General features: G+C 40.9%; 1 protein-coding gene and 1 long non-coding RNA gene across 11 annotated transcripts in view; both read left to right on the forward strand.

Moving 5' to 3' along the window:
• LOC309539219 overlaps positions 1-25290 on the forward strand; it is a 342474-nt gene that overhangs the window by 49121 nt on the left and 268063 nt on the right. The gene's annotated exons all lie outside the window — the stretch shown is intronic.
• DLGAP1 (DLG associated protein 1) overlaps positions 1-25290 on the forward strand; it is a 294134-nt gene that overhangs the window by 40488 nt on the left and 228356 nt on the right. For 8 of the 10 annotated variants that reach the window (XM_082235141.1, XM_082235134.1, XM_082235138.1 and 5 more), the window contains one exon: positions 19189-19342. The exons of 1 other annotated variant lie outside the window; for it this stretch is intronic. The gene's annotated coding sequence lies outside the window, so the exon portion shown is untranslated. Of the gene's footprint in view, positions 1-8728; positions 8749-19188; positions 19343-25290 lie in introns of those variants that run through there. One more of the 10 variants, XM_082235146.1, reaches the window with a different exon arrangement.

Here is a 25290-nt window from a genome sequence, read left to right on the forward strand (position 1 = left end):
ATGCACTTTATTTAAAGCAGAGACATTATCTTTTTGTTCAATTTTTTTCTGCCATCACTTTGCAGATAAAAAGAATGGGGGGAAATTATATAGCAATTTTCTCAGCTTCTGTTGACCCTGTCAGCATAGCCCCAATAGTACTTAAACCCTTACATGTGGCTTATAATTCATCCATGATCACTCATGCTGAGCTTAAATTTATAGCTCAGAGAAATTAATCTCTCTCATTAAAATATGTAAGTTTTTATTATTATGAAAAACTGGCAAATATAAACACCATGAAATCATTTAGACTTTAGGATGCTGTAAATAGCTTCTCTTATTATTCTAACAATAAAATAAATGAAAATATGTAAGATCTAGAGATGCCACTTGGGGGCTGTTTTCAAAAACATCTGCAAAATAAGTAGTCACACATGTTGATGGACAGAGCAATTGTATACTTGAGTTAACCCAACAGAGGGGAAATAAGATTTGGCAGAAGTCCTGATACAGCAGTGGAATATGAGTGGAATAATGCAATGACAGAGACTCTAGTCCAGATACACGAGCGGATCAACTCCTCAGTGTAATTGTTTTCCCAGCAAATATACACTGGCAGATCATTTAGACTTGAAACCAGGCTGCCTTTGGAGCCAATATGAGGTTGTTTTCAAACCCAGCTGCCATGTTTTGGGGCGTTTTTAGAGGGGGGGGATTTACAATTTAGTGAGAGAAGCATTAAAATCCCCAGTGTGCTGTGATCGCCATGGACCCCCCCTTCACTTAATAGAGATTACCATTGGGATGAGGATGGTTAACCCTGTATTGGGCATGGTGCGGGGGGGGGTGACCTAAAATGGTTTTGTCAAACCTAATTATTGGGGAGGGATAAAAATGAATGGTGGATAACAATGGATATAAGAGGCATAATAAAAAAATGAAAATGACAGGTACCATGTCAGTGCTTCTGTTGGTGAAGTGTTAATTGAAGGGAAGAATGCCAAAAAGAAAATAGAAACTGTCAAATCTGGAAACAAATAATCAGTGGCATTTCTTGTAAGCTAGGATTGTGACCTATTTTAGTTGATAATTTGTTAATCGCCCTGAGGAAAGTAGTAGGTGTTTATGGGTATAAGAAGTAGGGGCTGCTGGAATTAAGAGATGATGCTGAGGCTGTGTTAATATGACATGAAGGTGGGGTTTAGCTGCCCCTAAACACCTTCCTTTCATCTGCCTCCACGTCACCATGGTAACGCTGTGGTAACTCCAATTACATAACGTTGCTTTGATCATATTTTTTCCTGTGCAATCACTGTGCCCTCTCCCATCCAGCAGCTGATGCTGTCAGGGAAAGCAACAAAGTGATCAGAGGTTCTGTACTTTCCTGAGAGGCAGGAACCAATTGTTGCCATCCCTCTTCTTAACATATTAATTGAGCCCAGGTTTGGAGGCACTGGAAATAACTACGTGATTGACAAGTTATGCAAGGTGAACTGGATTCACAGTAAGTCCTCCCAGGAAAAGGGGTGGGGTAAGTAAAAAAATCAACTAGTAAATCATCCCTAGTCTGCCTCTCTGGCCCAACACCTGGTGCAAGCCCCTTGAGCCCTACCCAAGATCAAGAGATTTCCTGGTGAAGAAGATGATGCTTCTGTAGACAATAGCAACAGCCACCTCCATGTCCCCATCTAACCTGAAGCTGTACCAGATATGCACAAGTGAGTTGAGTCAAGGCTACCCAACTCACCCATCCAAATCCTGGTAATACATGCCAGGTTAGCCCCTTCCACAACCAAGTTGCGGATGAGCATGGACTTTTTATGGACTGACCTGGCAGACCAGACCAGAGGGCTCAGTTGATAAGCTGTCAGTAACTTTTGGAGGGGTAGGCATAGGAGAGCTGGAATGGGGGACAGGAACCAGATGCTTCAGCTGAGTTCTTCAAGACAGTTCTTCCAGAGCAGTGGTTCTCAACCTGTGGGTCCCCAGATGTTGTTGGACTACAACTCCCATCATCCCTGAGCTCTGGCCTTGTTAGCTAGGGGTGATGAGAGTTGTAGTTCAGCAACATCTGGGGACCCACAGATTGAGAAAGGCTGTTCTAGAGAGAGACTCTCATTCCCAGGAACATGGTAGTTTGATACATTTCCTTCTGAGTTACTACTTTTGTTTCTATTTAATTTTACTTCAGATACTAATGAATCCTCATGAGTATGTGTGGCACTGTCCCAATAACCTTTATAGAAAAAAGAAGAAGCTGCTTTGAGAGCAGGGGGAATTTAGATCAGAGGAGTAGGGAGATTCGTAACAGTTTAACGTTTAAAAAGCCCACCACCTCCTGGCTCCTAAGTTTTCTCCAGTGTCTCTTCCACCTTACAGGCTTCAGATATGTTTAAATACATATTTTGAATGGTGTGTGTGGGGGGGAGATGCTTGCGGCATGATTTGGAGTGGAGAAATGGTGAGTGGGAAGAGAGTTACATGCCCCCTCCTACAGCGGCTCAGCCACTGTCAAGTTAATGCTCCTAAATTGGATTCTGTTTTCTTTCCCCTTTTTAAAACATGCATTGTGGCATTGTTACATATGTTTGTGTGTAATATATTCTTTGCTGTAGTCTTTCAACAACAATCTTGTCATACTTGTGTTGGGATCACACTTAACATTCAGAAGAATTGTTATTTCCCTTTGGAACCAGAAAATTAAGACAATGCTACTGCTACCTCTTTGTAATATCTAGTGAATACAGCCTCCTTGAAAATTGCCATGTGTATTCGAGGGTGGGTGGATGAAGTATTTCCACCTGTGAGTGTTCGGATTCTTTAAAAATGTTAATCATGGCTATGTTTAGAACAGCACTGGCTGAATCTTAGCAATTAATGTTGACAGTAGTGTACAAAACTGCCAGAACAATCTCCACATCAGTTGTAACAGAGGATTATGCTGAAAATTCGTCCATGGTATTCTTCTCTTGAATCTAACTGAAAGTGAGGAAAAGCCAAGGATTATTATCATAATACATCAGTTTATTCCTAATCTGAAAGTTTGAAACACTGGGGCCTAAAACTTGAGTACATTCTGCTAAAATCTTTATATCTTAACATTTAGAAATTTAAAAATATTAAGAGGGTTAGAAATGCTTTTAAATAAATTTCTGCAAACTTTTTCTACTAATAAAAATTGTCAAACTTTTTAATCTACAAACCTGCTGGAATCATAGCTTAAATTGATACATGCTGATTTTCCAAATACATATTTTGAATTTCATATGAATTTTTAGGCAGGTAATGGATTTAGCTGCTGTTTTTCTTTAGGTTGCTTGATGGGACTAAATAAATATGTTTATTTTAGTAGCTTGAATCTTGCAAAGCATATTAAAAAAACCCACCTAACTAATGTGTCTGTAGTGATTGTGTATATCCATGTGCTTGTTCTCAAGGTAAGATGTGACTGATATTTTGGAGATGTTTTTACACAAGGTTAGGACAGCATGGGTAGTATATTTGTGAGTTGAGGACGTGCAACCCTCGTAGGGGTAAATAAGACACAAGGACACATGTATTTTAGGTTAATGGGCTAAAGAAGGCCACAACTTTATTGGTTACAGCATGTGACTGGTATTGGCAGAACAGAAATTGCGCAGTAGCGGCGCAGCAGCAGCGGAGGCCCCGTTAGCTAAAGTGGTACCTCAGGTTAAGAACAGTTTCAGGTTAAGAATGGACCTCCAGAACAAATTAAGTTCTTAACCTAAGGTACCACTGTATACACTACAGTTAATGCTATAATGTAGTTGCTATTTTCCACAACCCCAGATCAAGCCAGGCTGGAAAGTCAAAGTGCCGACAGATGTTGAAGTGTGTGCTCTCACATCAGAAAAGTGGATTGTGAGAACTCTAAAGGTTAACAGTTTGGGATGCCCACAAGGCAATGATGAGATCGTTTGTTTTTATTAGCACTTAAGGGGGAAAGAAAAAAGGGGGGTTGATGAATCAGCCCCCATATTGGGATTCACTTGACCTGAGAGAATTAGTTTTGCCTACTTACATTCTGAAGTTTTTGTTTAGTGAAAAATGTCATTGAACAGACTTCTTGACCTTTTTGTTGTAAATAAGCAGAATCTCTTAGCTTTGCCAGAAATATATCATGCTATTGAATGATTTCTTTAGATATCATAAGGGGTTCTTTCAGTCCTTTTGTTAAGCTTCTTTAGCACACCTTGAATGGTTTTTGAAGTGAGATCAAGAATAATTTTAATTCCTACATGGCATTTACAGGAGGGAGGGAGAGCTGGAAACACTCAGAAAGCAAACTAAGCTTTGCAATCAGCAAACCATCCAGCTCCTGCATGCGTTTACCACCTACACATTTTTATTGCTGCCCTGCTGCATTGCATAAAAGAAACATGAGTGTGCTGTATGTGAAGCAGAAAAAAGAAAATGTCAACCTACATTATTGGAAGTGCATAGCACACGTTCTGTGTATTTTACACATAGAATTATTATGTTTTTAAGTTTAAGGTGCTAGTGTCTTGTGACAGTTCTTTTAGTTGTTTATAAGGAAATAATACACTTGATCAAAGAGCGAAAATACTTTGGTCAGGCAGTATTCTGTGTACGAAATCAGATAAAATTAAGTAGAGCAGAAAGTTCTGTATTGGACAAATAAAGCCCATTGGATGGAGCACCTCTATATATGTTGACCTAGGTGCTAGGATTGGCAAGCGAAGACCCTATTTGTCCTGCTGCCGGTGGTGGCTTGCTGTGTGGGACTTTCAGTAGAATCTGGATTAGGAATTCTGTCCTAGCTAGAAGTGTGGGTTTCTACTTCATTGCTAGGCCTTCCAGTGCCAGGTTAAGACACATCTGGTTACTCAGGCATTTGGTGGGATTTAATTACATTGCCCAAGTTCTTAGAGTTATTAGGAAATGCTGCTGCCTTGTTGTTTTACTGTTCATAAAGGCTTTTCAAAAAATTGTTGTCTTTGTGGGGGGTTTGGGTTTTTTTGATAGGTTTTATAATTTTAATGGTGTTTTCCAGATTTTTCCAGATTGCTTGTGTAATGTTTGTAAACCACTTTGTTTTATGAAGGGCGGTATAGCAATTATGTAACTAAAATATATAAAGGTTGTCATAATTTGCCTAACAGTTTTCTTCCCTAAAGTTCTCATGTACCACAGTTCATTGTCCATGAAAGCTTACCCCATAATAAATTTGTTGGACTTCAGTGTGCCATCAGACTGTTGGTTTCGTTACAACAGAAAAAGAAGGGCTTCCCGTAGCAAATAATCCTTTTCATAAAAATTATAGATCCAGGAACCCTTGGCATTCTCTGATAAATGCAAAGTTCCCTACAATACAAATGTGTGAAGGTTTGAAGCAAATTGGTGTTTGGAAAGGTCTGATAATAATGGGGGACTGCATAGTTTATTTTTTGTTTATTTATTTGCTTCCACTTAGAACTCACCCTTCATCATGCAACGATTCTTACCCAGCAATTCCCTTCAAAATCATAATAAATAACCATTGCAATATAAAAATGCAAAACATCACATAAAAATGCCTCAAATGATAATAACAACACAGCAGGCAGCACGTCAGTAGGCACCTGGCATTATTACTTCAATTCCACCCAAAAGCCTCAGCAAAGAGGTATAATCGTTCTTATAATTAGTAATATTTTTCATATGGAGACTTATCAGTGTTTACTGATAGTGGTAATCAAATACCCAGCTGCTTGTGGGTGACATTTTTCATAGAATCATAGAATTGTAGAGTTGGAAAGGACCTCAAGGGTCATGTGTCCCATCCCCTTGCAATGTAGGAATCTTAACTAAATCATCCATGACAGACGGCCATCCAACCTCTGCTTAAAAGCCTTCAGTGATGGAGAGTCCACCACCTTCTGAGGGAGTCCACTCCACTGTCGAACAACTCTTACTGTCAGAGCTGTTTTCTTCAACGCAAGTTAGCTTCCTGTCAACAAGATGCCTGAGTGAGGGCAGGAAGCGCTGCTCCTGCTGTAGCCCTCACTTTGACACCATGTGGTACCATGTATCTTTCTGGGCATCAGAATGAACAAAGCGCTCTGATTATTTGTAATAAGAGCCTGCTGAACCAGGACAAGGACCCATCTAATCCAGCTTCCTGTTCTCACACTGGCCAGCCAGATGCCTGTAGAAAACCCACAAGCAGGACCTCCCATCCCTGTGTTTTCCAGCAGCTGGTACTCAGAAGCATTACTGTCTCCTAGTTTGGAGGCAGAGTATAGCTATCATGGCTAGAATCCTCCATGAACTTGTCCAGTTCTCTTTTAAAGCCATTCATTAAAGCCAGCTTTCTGGGAAAGCAAGTTCCATAGTTTAAATAAGGCCTGTGTGAAGAAGTATTTTCTTTTCTTTCTGTCCTGGATCTTCTAAAATTCAGCTTCACTGGATGTCCATGAGTTCTAGTATTAAGAGAAAGAGAGAAAGGTTAATTTATCTACTTTCTCATACCGTGCATAATTTTAATAAACTTCTGTCACGTCCCCTCTTGCTCACCTATTCTCTGAACTAAAAAGTCCCAAATGCTCATCCTGTCCTCATAGGAGGCAGAACACCCATATATAGAAAGTTCCTTATCAGTAATCTTTCTCCTCCCCGCTTGCTACCAGTGTACACTCCACTCACCTGTCCCCATTACTCTGCCAAGCTGTGCAAGTCCTGAAGTTTCTTTTCTTGATCAAGTGGAATAGAAGAGATGGATTGGGATTAGGAAACACCTGCAGCCCCTCCATGTCCATGTAACAGCCTATTGCAATAGTTGAATGTGTGCTGAGCAAAGGAGGAGGAAATTAGTATCTGAGCCAAGAGGGACCCCTCCATGTGAGGGTGCTCTGCTCATGCACAGAATATGTTTCCCCTGGGGTTCGACCAGGTATCATATCCATAATCACACTGTTTATGCTTTTCAGTAAATTGTCTTTGCTTAAAGTATTAGACATTTCAAGAGGGGGGCGGGCGGGTGGTTTGTTGTCATTTTTTAAAAAATAAATAAAAAGCTTGCTAAATCAATTGATGTAATTGAATCAAGTGCAACTCCCTGATGAGAACCAGCTTATTTTGAATCTAGTTAACCTTCATATGACTTTTTCTCCTAGAACTGCAACATAATTACATTTCAGATTAAGTTATTATGTGCATAATGGGTGACATCTTATCTTACGGAAATAAAACAACTATTAAGGATTATGTATGTGTTGGAGCACATATTTTTAAAGTATCTGTATAAGAGTTGTTAGAGACATAAATCTAAAAATGCCCTGTTGTCTTGACTGGTAGCTTATTTTGTGAAATACTGAAAATGTGTTAGGTGCTGTATGAACTCATGGGGAAATAGTGTCTTCCTTCAACTAGTTTAGTCTTTCAACATTTCTTTTTTAAAAAATTGGAGCTTCATTCAAGCTTTCTCCACATGTAAATTTTGTATTGTCTCCTGTATAACATTTTTTCCCCATAATAATAATTTAAAAATTCCTCTTGCAACCAAATTCATTTTTGCATTGAGTGCAAAAAATGCAAAAAATGAGTTGCAAAATGAGTGCAAAAAATGAGTTGTGGATATAGATCCCAAATGTAGATTCACTCTTCTTGTTTGTTTCCCAAATCCCTGATCAATGGGATGGCTTGTGTTACCTAACCCACTCTGTAAAAAGCTATGCTCATAATTCATTTTAATGATGGCATAAGGAACATTAATTATTACTGTATTTTGATGAACGCATTGAGACCTGAGGCACATCAAACATGTAAAAGGAGTAACAAAGAAGAATATAATTATCCCTAATAGACAGAATGTGTTGAAGTAGCATGCATTATGAATGTAATATTGTGGTTCAGATATTGTTACTGAAAGTATTTGGTACAATGACAGACAATTTTAAGTTGAAGTACTTGGATACACTTATACACACACCCCCCCCCCGTGAAAATGACTAAACTGAATTAAATCCAAGTATTTCAGATCCATTGGGATTTGGCTCAGACTGCATGTTCCTTGGTAGGAGGACATGGATAAAGTATTACGGGAAATAACTATAGATCATGGTATTTCACTTTCAGTAGACTATAACCATCTGACACATAAAGGCCAGAGTCCGCTAAGCATATCTCCTGCATTTCCATTTAGTTTATTTGTCCTTTAGGAAAGAACTATGATTGTCATTGTTGAGATACAGATGTGTATATGTGGGGGGGGGTTAAACTTTCTGGCTTTGTACCCCCAGTATGTGAACTGTAAAACAGGAAAGCTAATACCTTTAGCATGGGATTTGTAAACTTAAGCTAGTTTGTTTTAAACAGTGGTTTAATGTGAATATGTAGTGGCCTAACTTAATGTGTCGTGTGAACAAGGGAGGGAAAGCGAACCTTGGGGAGAAGTGTCAAGACAGACTCTGGTTTGCTTTGATTATGAGGCAGTAACAGCAGATGTGAAGGAGGAGCACTGTGGGGACTTTTGAACAGCATGCACCAGCGTCCTGGTTGTTCTCATAAAATAATTACATTGTATTCCTTTATTACACTTATATTCCACCTTTCCTCCAAGAGGCTCAAAGTGGCATCCATGGTTTTCCTCCTTTTCCATTTTATGCTGGCAACAACCTTATGAGGTAGTTTGGTCTGAGAAACTGTGACTGGTCCAAGGTCACCCAGCAGGCTTCCGTAGCTGAATGGGGATTTCAACTCCAGGCTTCCAGGTCCTGGTCCAAGACTCTAATCACTATACCACAGGTAGGACCTGATGCCTCACAGCAACGGATCATTTTCAGCTCCCTATGCAGGAGTAAAGGGAAAGAATGTCTTCTGTTTAGGTGAAATCAAACTGACCTCCCAGAGAGTTGCTAAATGCAATGTTTGGTGGTTCTTCTGGTGATTCACAGAAGCAAGAATGGGGGGGGGGTGCGCGATGATGGACGAACAGCATTTTTCTTGCACTTATTTTTAACTGCAATAGACAGTGCCCACATACTCTAATTCACTGCTATTTTCTCCTTCTGCTAATCGAGTTTTTACTGTGAGTTGACATTAAGCCATTAGAATGTCATTCAAAGTCAGATAAAAAACTGACTTGATGAGATGCTGATTAGCTCATAAAAAGGAGGCATCCCAAAGTAATAATCGTATGTCTAGAAAGATTAATATGTGGGGGTGGGGTGGGGGAGGCGAGAGAAAGGAGGAGCCACCCAGCCATAATTTTATCACTGTTTTAGTTGTCTCCTGTAGTTATATCTTGCAATATGTTGTTGATAAACATTTATTGCTTCCATCTTTGTTTTACTGACATTTGCAAAGTATGTTTAAATAATTGAAAAGCAAAAAGGAACCATTTTACAGTTCCTGAGGTGTTATAATTCAGCATTTGTTGTGTTAACCAAAATCGAATATCTACCAAGGTGCATACAGTGGTACCTCTGGATGCGAACGGGATCTGTTCTGGAGCCCCGTTCGCATCCTGAGCAGAATGCAACCCGTGTCTGCGCGTGCGTGGGTCACGAGTTGCCGCTTCTGCGCATGGTGTGACATCATTTTGAGCACCTGCGCATGCGTGAGCAGTGAAACCCGGAAGTAACCCGTTCCGTTACTTCCGGGTCGCCGGGGAACACAACTTGAAAATGCTCAACCTGAAGCTACTTTAACCCGAGATATGACTGTATAGAAATTTATCATCTAATAAAAGCTATGTGTTGACCAATATTGATGATAAGATACCATAACCATGGCTTCTGCCCCTCTTTAGTGTAAAGACAGCAACATTGTTGAGAAAGCTTCCTTCCCCAATCTTTTATTGCTTTTTGTTAACATCTCCCATTTAGGAACAATGTGTGTTAGAACTGGCTGTGAGTTGTTATGCCGTAAGTAGTAAGAACGATAACGATAATTTTACCATTGCTCTGTTGTTTGTTAGCACTCACAAAGTCTAAACATACATATCAGAAAACATTTTTTGTGTTCCCAAGTTTTATTAAAATTGAGCAGGGTCTGTTGGACTGTATCTTATCCATTCCAGGTTAATCAGGCTGAAAGAGATTGAGAGATACGTAGAGAAAAAATGATAACTAGCTTTACTGTCGTCATGTAGGTTTTCTTGTTGCTTATTATTGCTTTTACTTGGCAGAAAGCTTTGAAGATGTGAAATCTCTTTGCTCCGAGCCTTGTTTTTCTTCCCTAAATAGAAGCCGATACATTTTCTTTGTAAGGATTTCCATAGAATTATCATCCTCACTTCTTTTGTGTGTTACTAAGATTCTGAGAAGGGGATGCAGCTTGGAAACGTACCAGCCAATTCTCTCTTCCCGACCAATTACAGCTCTTTCCTGTTTGTTTCCAATAACCAAAGTGCTTCATTGTCATCCAAGTGCTGTAGAAAACACTTTTATCTGTCTAGCTCATAGATAGACTTCAGTCCATTAATTTCAATGGGTTTACTCTGAGTATGAGTTCATTACATATAACCCTTAGACATAGATATGATTTAGATGTATCCCAAGTCACTAGAATATGTGAATAACAAATACTCTAGGATTTAACCACACTTACATTTGTAAAGAGGCAGACACATAAGCTGGGGTTGAACTGGGCCACTTTTATTTAAACCTCACACAGTATTGAAATCAGCAGAGGGGGGTGACTATGGGACGGGAACTAACTTCACTGTATAACTATAGCCATTGGGTGACCCGCCTTTGCCTAAGGAATTATGGCATGGCTTTCTAGCCTGTCCTGAATCTCAGGCTGAAGATGAGAAGGAAGGCTGTACCTTGCCACCACATCCTGGAACCCCAGAACCCCAGGTGGATAAGGGAGTTTGGCCTCAAAAAAGTCCCCTATCTCACCCTCAGAACCACGGAATCTGAGAAGTGAGCCTCAGGGCCAACCCATTACCTGAAAGATGCCTAAAGGATGTCACCAGGCTAAATAGTTTCTTTTCCTGCATCTAAACTGCAGCCCCCTCTGCAGGTCAGTAGGAAAATGTCATTGCTGACATCCATCAAATGGACTCCACCTGGCCTATACAGTTCAACCCCCATCCCCACCATACTTTCATGACAGATTACTTAACCTCACTGGCCCTGAACTGCAAGCCAAACTTCCCTGTTGACTTCTGGGACTTGGCCTATTTATTCCCCTAGGATCAAGAGAACTGCTGAGCTCTTCTCAGCATATTTCAGACCACACTAAAGAAACAGCCAGCCAACATTGCTGGATAAACTGAAAATCCAACATGGCTTACAGGCACAGAGCCTTTCCTTTCAGTATACCCAGCTCATTGACTGCCCAGGTGGGGAGGTTCTAACACTATCCTGCCTGGAACCACAAAGGGAGCAACTGGTCCCAATGCATGCCTTGGCAGCCCCAACCACTGAACTGCCATTAACTGACTAAATCCCAGATTGTTGCCACCCAGGTAGACACCAGCAACTGGAGAGGTTCCAGCACTACCATGGCTGGAACTTAGGTGAGCTGCGGTAGATATAGCACCAATGTGAAATGACTGAACCCCAAATGAATCCGAATCCAAGCCCAAATTGTAGGGTGCCACTTTAATTAATACCCAGAATGGAAAATGTGTCAGTAGTGTAATATGCACTCTTAGATGTGTAATTATATTTATTGTGTGTCTGCACAATAAATTATATTTATATTTATTGTGTGTCTGCGCGCATGCACACAGTTCTTGCTATAATTATCATCACCACATCACCACCATCCTGGGTGCTTGTGATTTCTTACTTTGTTTATATACATTCATACACAACGTCTTAAAATTATGTAACTATACACACTTCAAAACACACTTCAAAAACTTTGATTTCCATAAAAAAGAAGTCCCAAGGATTCCCAAGTGTTATTTACTTACACTTAATTCTTTTAAGTGTCTCAGTTTGTTAAGTAAACTAGTTGGGAGATATAAAAAAAATCAGATTAATTTTACTTTGCTGAACTTAACTAGGAAAATGACATTTTTAGCCTAGAACTTGAGGGTTATAGCAGAGGTGGATTAAGGGCAGCATGACTGGTTCTGCCACACTGGGCACCAAGCCTAGGGGGCACAACTATGACATAATGAACTGAGCAGAATGGAAGGCAGGAGGTGGAGGGCACCAAATTTTGGCCTCGCACAGGGTCCTGCTGAAATTTTAGACCAAACTCCACCCCTGGTTCTAAACAGTAAGGAGTTACTGGTTGTGCGGAAATCCAATGCTGAAGTAGTCACAGACAGATTAACTCCTTAATTAAGTCTGCTGCAAGAGAGATACAACCCATGCCTTAATTAGATTAGACTACTGTAATGTGCTGTACGTGGTGCTGCTCATGAAAACAGTTTATGAGCTCCAGTTGGTACAGGGTGCTGCTTCCTACTTTGTGTCAGCTGTAAATCAGTATAATCTTATCACATCTGTGCCTAAACAGTTACACTGGTTACTTGCAAGCTTCTGGACTCAATTCCAATGTATTTGTTGTATAAAGCCTTAAATTATCAGGCTGTATTCTGAAGGCATGTGATGCAGGAACCTTGTTAAAGTTAAGCAGCTCTGAAAGGGTCAGTACCTAAATGTAAACCACTTAGGAACCCCATTTTTGCTGCTTTTAGAGATGTCACGAGAGAAAGGCAAGGTATGCATGTTTTAATGTATTAAAACATGTACAGAACTCATATAGCCACACCATAACATACATTCTCTTGAGATCCTCACGAAACATATTCCATTAAACAGTACAATAAAGGCTATTTAATTTTTAAAATGCAGTTGAAATGCAGTTTTTAAAACGAGGAGGAATTTTAAAGTTGTATAAAAGGTCACCTGGTACCAAGGAGATCACAAAGATGGTGCCAAGCAAAGCTGTCCACGAAGGCTATTCTGTAACTCAGGTGCCACTGCCAGTAAAGCCATCTCCCTCCTAGTTGCCTGACTCTTTGCCAGATAGCTTTTACTAAATTTGGACAGAGTTTGGCAAAAGCTGGATATAGGAAAAAATAATAGCTTTTAGCTAACATTTGCATTTTTTATTTGAAATGAATTATCACAGCCATGATTCTTACATTCTTAAAATACTCAGTATTTCCAGCAGACAAAAGCTAACAATGCATGAATTAAAGTAGTATTGATTTCTGCCTTTTTTAGTGTTCACACAGAAACACTTAGCAAAAATATATATATGTGGGATCTCATAGCTTGTTGTTCCTGTTGTTGTTGTAGGCGTAATAAATATCATGTGAGCCATATGTCAGGATAGTCCATCTAGTGCTGTATTTCATGGTTAGTTAAGGTGGATGAGAAATTTCTTAAAACAATTGCACTTTCCATGCAGCTTACACTGGCAAAACCAAGCTTTGGTGACTCATTGTTCCAGTGCTGAAATTCCATCAAGGGGAAAAGGATTTGCTTTGAACAAAAATGTTTTAGTCAACAGAGAGAGCTAACATTTTAGAGCTATTAATCAGAGCAGTCAGCTGAACATAGATTTAACTCTAGGATTTAGAAGATACGGCAACTGCAACTGTGCTCTGAAAAAACTGAGGATTGAAAGTAGCAGATTGAGTTGCAGCATTTTGAAGTTGTCCCCCCTCCCCCAAAATGGTTTACTTGTAATTCAGTTTACCACTTGCAGAATTTGGTGTCACCTTAACCTTTCACCACTGTGCAGTTGCAATAGAAGTGTGACATGGTGTGTGTGTGTGTGTGTGTGTGTGTGTGTGTGTGAACTTAGTTATATTTTAGAATTCTCATTTGAATAAAATCCATGTTTCATCTTCAATTACAATCTTAATCCTTTTTTTTTTTTTACCCTAAGAGGAAATGGGCCTGTAGTGAACCATCTAGGTTTGTTGTTCTGGCAAAACGACTCTTTAATCAGGCTCTGCTTGTACATTTCTTTTGCAGCCTGCCCCAATGTGATTCCCTCTAGATCAGGGGTGTCAAACTCAAATTCATCAGGGGCCGCATCAGCAGTTTGGTCACCCTCAAAGGGCCAGTTGTATCTGTAGGACTATGTGTCCACTCTTTAAAGTGGAGGTTTCCTGTGTAGAACGGCCGTGCCGCTAGAGGGCAGACGTTCTCTGGCTTGTAGGCTGCCGCGCATGTGCTGAAGAGGCGGCTTTCTTGTGTCCAAAAAAAAAAAAGTGAGAATAAAAGGTGAAGGCTGGTGGCCGGCGGCAGCTACACGGGCCACATGACGAGGTCTGGCGGGCCGGATTCGGCCCACGGGCCTTGTGTTTGACACCCGTGCTCTAGATGTTGTTGGACTACATCTACAACTCTCCCCCAACCAGCATAGTCAATGGTCAGAGATTGTCGGAGTTGTAGTCCAAAACATCTGTTGAAGTAAGCTGTCCTACTACATGCATTGGTTGACCATTGTTGGAGACTGAATGCGAGACTGAAATAGTCTTTGATCTAGTCCACCAATGCAATTCTTTTATTGTAAAGATCTTAAATTTCTTTGCCAGCATTCACTAATTTGAATGCTGTTGCCTAGGAACAACCTGCAAATAAGCAGTTGTGGGTGGTGAAAAGCTTTCTTGAAGTGAGACAAATTTATGACCTTGACAAATATTCCAGTACTCTGCAACAAATGTCCATAGAATATATACATCTAATTTTTGCAATTTTTATGTATTAGTGTCCAGTAGTGATGCAATTTCAAGATGGTCTACTTATTTTTAGTAAAACAACAGACTCTTGTGACACCTTAGATTAACACCTTTATTATGGCATAATATACATCTGTTAAATAGTTGACAAATTTCAGGATGTTTATAGTATTTATAGTTTATAGTATTATCAGCATTGCTTTATGAATGATCTTTGTAATTATTTTACATTCATCTATATGTCTTGAATTTAATTTCTCTCTGACCTCATTGCTATCAGGGTTTCCCATATTCTGAGCTCATTGACTCCTTGATGAGCTTATAAAGTTGTCCTTGACTCCAACCCAAATTTCTAGGAATGTAAATGAAATAAAGTCAAGAAATATCAATATGTAATCTGTTCATGATCAGTCACCAGTACTAGGAATCATAAGACGTAAAAAAAGGAAGTAAAACAAGTGAAAATAATGGTTTGGGATACGATTTTCTTAATAATAAAGAAGCATGGCCTGGGAATACTGTTGTATCATATTAAATACTAATTGGAAAGGGAGGTGCTTTCTGTAGTTGCCCATACTCTTTATTTCTGAGACTTATAGTTCCTCATTAAACTTTTCACACTATACTTCTCTTCCCAAACCCCATCAACCCACCCCCTTTGAATCCCTAGGTCTTTATCAACCCACTACATAATCCCGTTGACCCCAGGCGATTAATATCAACCACTATGGGAAATCCTGCTCTACACCAAGTTTATACACAGGCAACTCTCAACTTACATGGGGGTTACATCCCAGGGATAGTGTCTAAAGCCAAAATTGTGTATAGTCAAAACACATTGGGTTCAGTGGCAGGTGGGACTGCCTATTATTATTATTATTATTATTATTATTATTATTATTATTATTATTATTATTTTACTTATACTCCAATCATCTGGCTGGGTTTCCACCCACTCTGGGTGGCTTCCAACAGGAGAATAAAAATACATTAAAGCATCAGCCATTTAAAAACTTCCCTAAACAGGGCTGCCTTCAGATGTCTTCTAAACATCAGATAGTTGTTTAATCCTTTGACATATGATGGGAGGGAGTTCCACAGGGCAGGAGCCACTACCCAGAAGGCCCTCTGCCTGGTTCTCTGTAACTTCACTTCTTGCAGTGAGGGAACCACCAGAAGGCCCCTGGCTTTGCACCTCAGTGTCTTGGTAGAATCATGGGGATGGAGACGCTCCTTCAAGTATAATGGGCCGAGGCTGTTTAGGGCTTTAAAGGTCAGCACTAACACTTTGAATTGTGCCCGGAAATGTACTGGGAGCCAATGTAGGTCTTTCAAGACCGGTGTTATGTGGTCTTGGCGGCCAATCCCAGTCACCAGTCGAGCTGCCACATTCTGGATTAATTGTAGGTTCCGGGTCACCTTCAAACACGTAGAGCGTGTTAGAATCATAGAATCATAGAGTTGGAAGAGACCACAAGGGCCATCGAGTCCAACCCCCTGCCAAGCAGGAAACACCATCAGAGCACTCCTGACATATGGTTGTCAAGCCTCTGCTTAAAGACCTCCAAAGCAGGAGACTCCACCACACTCCTTGGCAGCAAATTCCACTGTCAAACAGCTCTTACTGTCAGGAAGTTCTTCCTAACGTTTAGGTGGAATCTTCTTTCTTGTAGTTTGGATCCATTGCTTCGTGTCCGCTTCTCTGGAGCAGCAGAAAACAACTTTTCTCCTTCCTCTATGTGACATCCTTTTATATATTTGAACATAGCTATCATATCACCCCTTAACCTCCTCTTCTGCAGGCTAAACATGCCCAGCTCCCTTAGCCGTTCCTCATAAGGCATCGTTTCCAGGCCTTTGACCATTTTGGTTGCCCTCCTCTGGACACGTTCCAGTTTGTCAGGGTCCTTCTTGTACTGTGGTGCCCAGAACTGGACACAGTACTCCAGGTGAGGTCTGACCAGAGCAGAATACAGTGGCACTATTACTTCCCTTGATCTAGAAGTAGTCCAAGCGGGAGATAACTAGAGCATACACCACTCTGGCAAGACAGTCCGCAGGCAGGTAGGGTCTCAGCCTGTGTACCAGATGGAGCTGGTAAACAGCTGCCCTGGACACAGAATTGACCTGTGCCTCCATGGACAGCTGTGAGTCCAAAATGACCTGGTCCTTCAGGGGCACAGTTACCCCTTTCAGGACCAGGGAGTCCCCTACACCACCCACCCCCTGTCCCCAAAAACAGTACTTCTGTCTTGTCAGGATTCATCCTCAATCTGTTAGCCGCCATCCATCCTCCAACTGCCTCTAGGCACTCACACAGGACCTTTACTGCCTTCACTGGTTCTGATTTAAAAGAGAGGTAGAGCTGGGTATCATCTGCATGATCTCCCAATGATCTCTCCCAGCGGCTTCATATAGATGTTAAAAAGCATGGGGACAGAACCCTGAGGCACCCCACAAGTGAGGACCCAGGGGTCTGAACACTCATCCCCCACCACCACTTTCTGAACAGGGCCCAGGAGGAATGAGTGGAACCACTGTATAACAGTGCCCCCAGCTCCCAGCTCCTCTAGATGGTCCAGAAGGATGTTATGGTTGATGGTATCAAAGGCTGTTGAGAGATCCAGCAGAACTAGGAATCGGCTTTCACCTTTGTCCCTAGCTCACTGGAGATCGTCAACCAGTGCAACCAAGGCAGTTTCAGTCCCATGATGAGGCCTGAATCCCGATCGGAATGGTCCGCATCCTCCAGGTGTGCTTGGAGTTGTTCAGCAACCACTCACTCAATCACCTTGCCCAAGAATGGAAGATTTGAGACTGGGCGATAGTTGGCCATACTGGCTGGGTCTAAAGATGTTTTTTTAAGAAGCGGTTTAATGACCGCCTCTTTCAGCAGGTTTGGGAATGCTCCCTCACAGAGGGAAGCATTCACCACCCCGCAGAGCCAATCACCCAGCCCTTCCCGGCTCTCTTTTATTAGCCAGGATGGGCAAGGATCCAGGAGACAGGTGGTTGGTTTCACTTGTCCAAGCAGCCTGTCCACATCCTCAGAGGTAACAGATTGGAATTGATTCCATGCAACTAGACTAGACAGGACTCTTAAGACTCTCCCACCCCGGCCCTGCTCCCATGGTGGAGTCTACCTCCTTCCAAATCTGAACGACTTTATCTGCAAAAAAACTTTGCAAAATCATTGCAGGAGATCTTGGGGTCTTTACAAGGCCCTGATGGCAAAGGTGGTTCTGTTAAATTGCGAACTACCTGAAAGAGTCTCCTGCTGCTATTTTCTGCAGATGCAATAGAGGCGGTGAAGAAAGTCCTCTTCACCTTCGCTATTGCCACTTGGTAGGCTCAATATTGAGCTCTAACCCGTGTCCGATCCAATTCAGAATGAGTTTTTCGCCACCGGCGCTCTAGCCGTCTCAGCAATTGTTTCCTCGCCCTCAGCTCCAGGGAAAACCACGGGGCTGTCCAGGCTTCATGCAATCGAAGCTTCGGAGCCAGACAGTCAATAGCCCAAAGTCTTTCTACCTTCCTTATTTTTTGTGATTTTTATTTTCGGCAAGTGTGTAAACCTGAATGCATGCAAGTTAAATATGTGTAAGTTGCAAATTACCTGTACTTGCCAACACAGGACAGCATTCCACAAATCTGATGAAGTGACCCTTTTTTTAGTCATTAAAAACATCTCAAGTCCCATGCTTCAACTACATGGCTGCCCACTGAAAACTATTTTTGCTAGCTTCAGTGAATATTTTCAAGAGGGATATGTTATAATTTCTTTTATTTTCTTTTTTACTTCATAGAGTACAGTTAAGAGTTAGCAGACAAGCTTCATGTCAGTTATGATGCTGTGAGAAGCATTGTATATTAACCTTTGCATTATGATTTGTGAATTTGAGATTTTATTTTTACTAAGATGACCATGTGTCAGGGAACTGACATCGGAGCTAGAGGCGGAGGGAAGGCTCTCAAATGATGCTGGAGAAGGGCCCAGCAAGGAGAGAGGGAGCTCCGCAGATGGGGAAGCCAATCAGCGCAACACCAGGGATATAGAGGGGCTGATGGGGGAATCGGCGAGAGGGCTCCAGGACTCTTCACCGGACACCAGCGGGGAGAGCACGGGTCCTCCGCTACCCACGCCCACCCTGCGCAGAAGACTTCCGCGCAGAGAGAGTAGGAGGAGACTGGGTGTCAAACAACTTTTATGTTGGAAAAGATTTAAGAAACACCCACTGATGGATTCTGCTAGCGACTGAGGCAGCCACGAAGTGAAGGGCTGCCCAGACTGGAAGGTTTAGCAAGGCAACTTACGCACGAGCAACCCATACACATTACACCATGTATAAAATCTATAAATATGTCAATAATATAAATATGCATATTGTAACTCTGAGCAGCACTGCCATAACTACAATATTTTATTTTATTTCTATCAGGTCTGTCACTTTTTTGTTACCTCATAATTTTTTTTGCTTTTATAAAAGGTTATCCTGTAATGCAGAGTTTGTATTCATAAATTCCTAATGAATATGTGTACTCAGTGGATTTTTGTTTATTTGAAATTCTTTTTGCAGACAGACCTCCTTCAGAAAAAAACAAGGGCCATATTTCTGAGGATTTCAAAAGGCTCTAAATTATCTTCATGGATACAAGCAAGTAGACAATGGCGCTCTAACCATCTGTTCAAGCTTCTTGAGGAAAAAGTCTGCCGTGGAAACATCATGAAAAGTAATGTAACTTCTGCAGATGGCCAGAATATTTTTAACCCGTATTTTAAAATCCAACTCCTTCTACACTATGAAAATTCTGCATACATTGTTAGCATTTACATTTTGAGGAGCAGGGAAAATAGCTATTCCCAGAATGGTAACCCTCTTCTCTATATAAAATAACATGCAGCACAATCCAAGATGTGTTTACTAAGGAACAAGACAAACTGATTTCAACTAAACTTACACCCTGGTGTGTTTAGTACTGCAGCATCGGAAGCAAAATAAATGTACTTTAGTGTATTACTCAACATAGAGTTTGTTCATTCATTTATTTTCATGAAGATGAACAATTAAGCAGTTGGTTGGGTTCTTGATCTGGAAAGTATACTGTCCACACAACAATTCTTTCTCTGATAATGGGCTAATTCTTTGCCTGATATATCTTGATTAAATATATTCAAGTTTATAGCCCTGAGAGCAGCTTATAAATTCTCATGGTAAAATCACACAAATCTAGTACTGTTCTAGTAATTGCATAGTGTCCAAATGGAACTAGGACTATACCAGAATCATTTTCTGCCCTCATCTTTTTCTTCCTCTATCCTTATTCTTCCCTGGTGTCATACCTGGCTTCAGCTCCCAAAATCCCATGAGCCTGTGATGTAAGCAATCACACCTTGATGTCAGTTTGCCAGGCAGCATGTCCTCTGTGGCACAGGAGTGGGTGTGGGAATCTAGATCTCACTCAGCTCGTCATATAAAGGGGCTTCCTTTGCTGGCAGTCAGCAGATGTCAAACACCAACTCAAAGTCCTCTGGGGCAAGAGAGTAGGACTGAGCAGCTTGAATTCACTCAGCTCAATCAGTATTCCAATGCTGGCCGTCGTTTAAATTAAAGTGTATTTTTATTCTTCATAGCAATAACAACAAAAATAACAATAGCATTTTATTTGGAGCTGAGGAAATTCCTTCTTGCATTTTTAGTAAAGGAATTATACAAATATGAGAGTGTTTTGAGGGGGTTGCTTTCACATGGCATGTAAGTACTGTCTTCCTCCACACACACACACACACATTCTTGCACTCCTGTTGCACGTTATCCACCTTTGAAAATTGCTAGGTTTCTACCTCCTCTTCGTAAAATTCTTCATTTAGTGGGGCATAGTTCTGCCTGTGTTGTGCATAAGGATTCAGGTCTTTTGTTTGGAGGTCTCTGCATTAGAATAAAACATCTGCATGTTCATTTGTTGGATTGTTTGGACCCTTAATTAGATAACTGTTTTTCACTAAATTCTCTATTTAAAAACCCATTGTGGTGTCAAAGAATTTATAATGAAGTCTATACCTGTATAACTGAGTTGTGTCCAGCTGTTAAGTTTAGTGGGTTTCCAATCCATAGCATAAATTTTGATTTGAGTTAAATATCCTTGTAAAACACTGTACGTTCTTGGAAATTATAGAGTTGCTGAGATAGAAGCAGTTTGTCATCCAGGCTACTGCACCAAGGCTGGTTTAATGCATCACCTAGATTATATGGTTCCACATAAATAAAGCAACGGTAATGAAGGTACACTATGCTGAGTGGAGGGTGGGGCCTTGTAAGATAACGATAGATGTAGCAAAAGCAAATTTGGCAACAGATGTGCTTTGAGGCTGGAAGAAACACTGGCACAGGAATAGGGAAGGAGTCCAGGGATATACTGAAGGAGTACAGGTATTGTAGAAGGGCTGTTTCTGCTTTATAAGTATCAGAGAGAGCAGAGGGCCACACACAGGTGGAGAACTGAGGAGAGGAGCAGAAAGAAATGTGAAAGCACCTTGTGAGAACCGTTAGGGTGTTGTTGGAAGGAGAGGGAAGAAGAGATAAGGTATCCTCTGTCCTACTTGATAATGAGGTGTGGCTCTTGTGTCCAAGAGCAGAGACCAAGAGCTCTAAGCCATGTCCTCTGAGAGGGCTAATAACATTGTGGTCCCTTGGGGAACACCAGAGGGTACTAGCAACATCATATGTTGGGCCAGGAATGAAGATCCGGAACTGTCACTTGCGAGTTACTAGCTTGTAAAAGATATTCTGGTCGGGTTTATATATACATATTCTGAAGTGGTGAGAAGTGACATATTTCAAAATGTTTTGCATAACTTTCACTCTCAACATGTTGCAATTTGTGCCAGCCCTCACATTATATAAATGTCTATCTTGCTTTTTTAATAACTTCATTTAGAGGAGCTCTGGTGCTCTCGCACTAATTCAAAAGGAATATTTAATGGGTCTTTTTAAAGCATTTCATTGTAGTTACTTTGTGGTAAACTAAGCCTGCATGAAAATGAGGGGGGGGAATGCATGTCGTTGGTTTTTTAAAAAGGGGTTCTCTCCAGCATATTGGAGCTTATCACAACTTACATAAGCAAACCATCTGTAAACCCTACGCATTGGCCATGTTGAAAGGGAAGAAAATGAAAAGGTAAACAGGACCCAGTGCTCAGTGATGCAGTACTTTTTGCTGTAGCTCAGTGGGTATCTGCAGAGGTTCAACACAGAAGTGTAAAGAATAAAAATAATATTCTTTGCTCTGCTACTTCTTCGAGCTGGTTCTTGAATTGATTTGATTTTAAGGAACTTGCAAACTTTTCAAGCTCCTGAAGGAGTGTTTAACTCTGAAACATACTCTGCGGCAGTAAGAGGAACCCCTCTACAAAGTTTATTAAGCCTGCCAGATTATTATTATTATTATTATTACTTATTGAATTTATATACCGCCCTATACCTGGAGGTCTCAGGGCAGTTCATAGAATTGCAGGCAATAGGCCCAGGGACTTATTTTTGTAGGGTGGGGGACTAAAAAGGGAATGATAGTTTCTTTCTTTCTTGCCTTAAAACAGTTAAGAGTGGTGTGCATTTTAGTTTGTAATTTTTTTAAAAAAAAACACACCTGCCACTTCACTCTAGCTTTTCTTTCTGGTGGTTGATTGTGCCCTCTAATGCACCACACATGCCTAGACCATTCAGTAGTTCTTACAGGTCTCTAATAGGCCTTGAGGATATCTAGAATGCTGCCTGTGGACCTCTGAAGAGCTCGTATGGGATAAGGGGTGGGGTGGGATAAGAGAGAGAAGCTGTTGTTAAAGCAAGTAGAGCAATGTAAGATGTAAAAAAAATAAATCCCAACTATATGAAACTTAACTTTAAAAAAAATCCTCTGCTGCTGTGCTTTACAACAACAACAACAATAATAATCCAACGCTATTCAGGCAACAATTGGGTCTGCCTCATTTCTTCCAAAACCCATCAGTTTAGACAAGCATATAGACCAGAAAATAAAGGTATATGACACAGAAAAGCACAGATAGATTGACACAGGGCTTTGTGAGGGCCCTGATCCGACTGGGTTTTTATTTTTGTGTGTTTGGAGCATGGAAGTAAATCACACTTTGATTTGGGAGGACAGGAGACCCCTGAATCATTCTGATTTGCCTCATTATTTGGGTCCTACATCCCTAATATGTGTGTTTAGTAGTTTATGGCTGAACAGTTGGCATGCTTTTGTTCTTGTACATTAACAAGTATCAAGGAGATACTTCATTGTCTTTTTGAACCACCATTTCCCCATGATACCTGCCCTTCATTGCTTAATATGTTTGTGAATTCCTTTCCTTTATCCCCTGCTGTCTTAGTAGAGATGCTATGCCAATTCTAGATTCTGCATAGCTCCTGGCAGAGGTAAATCAATGTTCAGTAGCAATACTTTGAATTCTATTCTAAAAGAAAAGTGAAAGATTGCTTTTTCTTCAAAATGTTGTACATAATCCCAACTATAGTATCTGCCACTGGAAGTAATAATGCAACTTGTTTACAGCATCAATTTGCTTCCATTTTAAGGAACCTTTTTATCAGTAGCCCTTTCTCTTCCTCCTCTTCCTCTTTGTTAAATGTAGTTACAGAATGTTGTTAGATTCAGTGTAGCAGAATATGGGGCAGAGCATTCAAAAAGAGAGATCCCCCTTAGGGTTTTTCTTTCCAGTGTACCCATGTGACATGTCTGCATTAGATATGGAAGCTTCAACAGCACTTTTCTTAAGAAACTAAGGATTGTAAAGTGAATGTTTCCACTCTTGCTTGCTGCATTGCCTGCAGCATCATTCTTAGAGCAAGATATGTGGTGAGAGAGAGCAGTGAGCATGAATAACAGGAGAATGAAAACACACTGAAAATCTGGGTTCTCTCTGATAAGTTTCAATTCCCCATCACATTCTCCACAATCACATTTCCCGCATACTGAAGTAGAATTTTAAATATTTGCTAGGTTTAGGGGTTGTTGTTTTTTATTGGTGCTTAAACGTGTTAACGATAATGGCAGTGTTATATTTAAACTAAAGGAGAAGAAAGTACAATAATATGCTGGATCTGAAAGAATGAGGAAAATGTTAAGAGACCTCAAGAGCAAGCCCCCCATTTTAAACTCAAGATCATCTTGATATATATATTTGTGCTAGGCTGCAGGGTATGCAAGCATTCAAGCAGTAGCAGTCGGTGAGGTGAGGCGGCAGCACTTACCTGATCTCCCATCCACTCACATTGCTGCAGTGAACTGGGAGGGAAAGGGGTGGGGAGGAAATGAGGAAGTGCAGTACAAATGCATTGGCAGGAGTGCTGGCTTGGCTCCGCTAGTGTGTTTGCACTGCCGCCACCTCACCTCACTGCCACTTTGCTCCTCTCCTTCCCACTATACCACAGGGATGTAGCTGATTGGGGAGGGTCAGGTGAGTGCTTCCAGCCCACCCAACAGAAACCAATCCAGTCCTTCAACAGGCAGGTTGCTGTAATTAACCTGCTGCAGTAGCTTAAGCTTTCAAGCAAATTCTGAAGGCATCGGGCTCTCGGGAATCTGGGTGTGTTTTTTTCTCACAGTAAACTTCATTAGCTAACATTTTTGAATACTGGGTTGTATCAGCATGTGGTGCATGTGTTTGTGTGTGTGCATGGAAGCTTTATGAAGAAAATGCAACTTCCCAATTTGTGTGTGTGTCTAAAAAACGAGAGCAAAAAGAGCATATGCCATTTTTCACTCTGCTTACCCCTTTACTCTAGATGAGTTCAGCCCTGGACAGTCACTTTCTAACTTTGAGAGCCATCTTTTTAAGATTGATGGTGCAGCATTATGTCATCAACATGAGTAGCTCTCACTTTTCCCACAGCTGCTGCACTTAGTTTTGTGTGTTCTCTCTCTCTCTCTCTCTCTCTCTCTCTCTCTCATCTTCCAGACCTCTTTCTTCAGTTTTTCTTATTCAAAGTCTGCAGCGTTGATATATGCTTCATTTAATATAGTTCCAGTAACTAGCTGATGACGATAGCATGTTGAAATCTCTGCAATGTTTCCTTTGCTATTAGCATGCAGGACATCAAAGCTCCCTTTAGTGTCTTTATATGCATTGTCTGAAGCTTTAAAACATAGTGATTCCAGAGAGAATGTTCTCATCTTTATCTGTAGAAGGGAAAGCAGTTTGAAAGCAGTGCAAGTGTAATCATTTCCACATTTGCCCTTTTAACTGCGCAGCTTTATCCCAGAACTTTCAACTAAAAAGTGGGGAGGGGATAATGATGGAGGTGAAGAAGAAACGTTTCCAAATGTGCAACAGAATATACTCCCACAGGTATTTATAGAATGACACAATTACATTCAGAGCTAAGATCTATCGGTAATCTGAAAGCAAGAATAGCTTCATGAAGGTCTCAGCTGGGAGAGGATCAGTGCCTGGACTTTGTATTTAAAGCAAGTGGTGATCTTCATGCAATGTCTAGAGTCTAAGCCAAGGGCGGATTTTTGTAGCTCATGTTGGTGAAAATCCGACTTAACCACAGCATTGTCTTAGGAGAGCTCTTTCATAACAGCTGGCCACCCAACATTGCACACATTACAGGTATTTTCCCAAAATACTTGACTGAGAATATATAGTTCTTCCTTATTTT

The sequence above is a fragment of the Podarcis vaucheri genome (genome assembly GCF_965113315.1).
Source record: "Podarcis vaucheri genome assembly, chromosome: 8".
Taxonomy (NCBI): Eukaryota; Metazoa; Chordata; class Lepidosauria; order Squamata; family Lacertidae; genus Podarcis; species Podarcis vaucheri.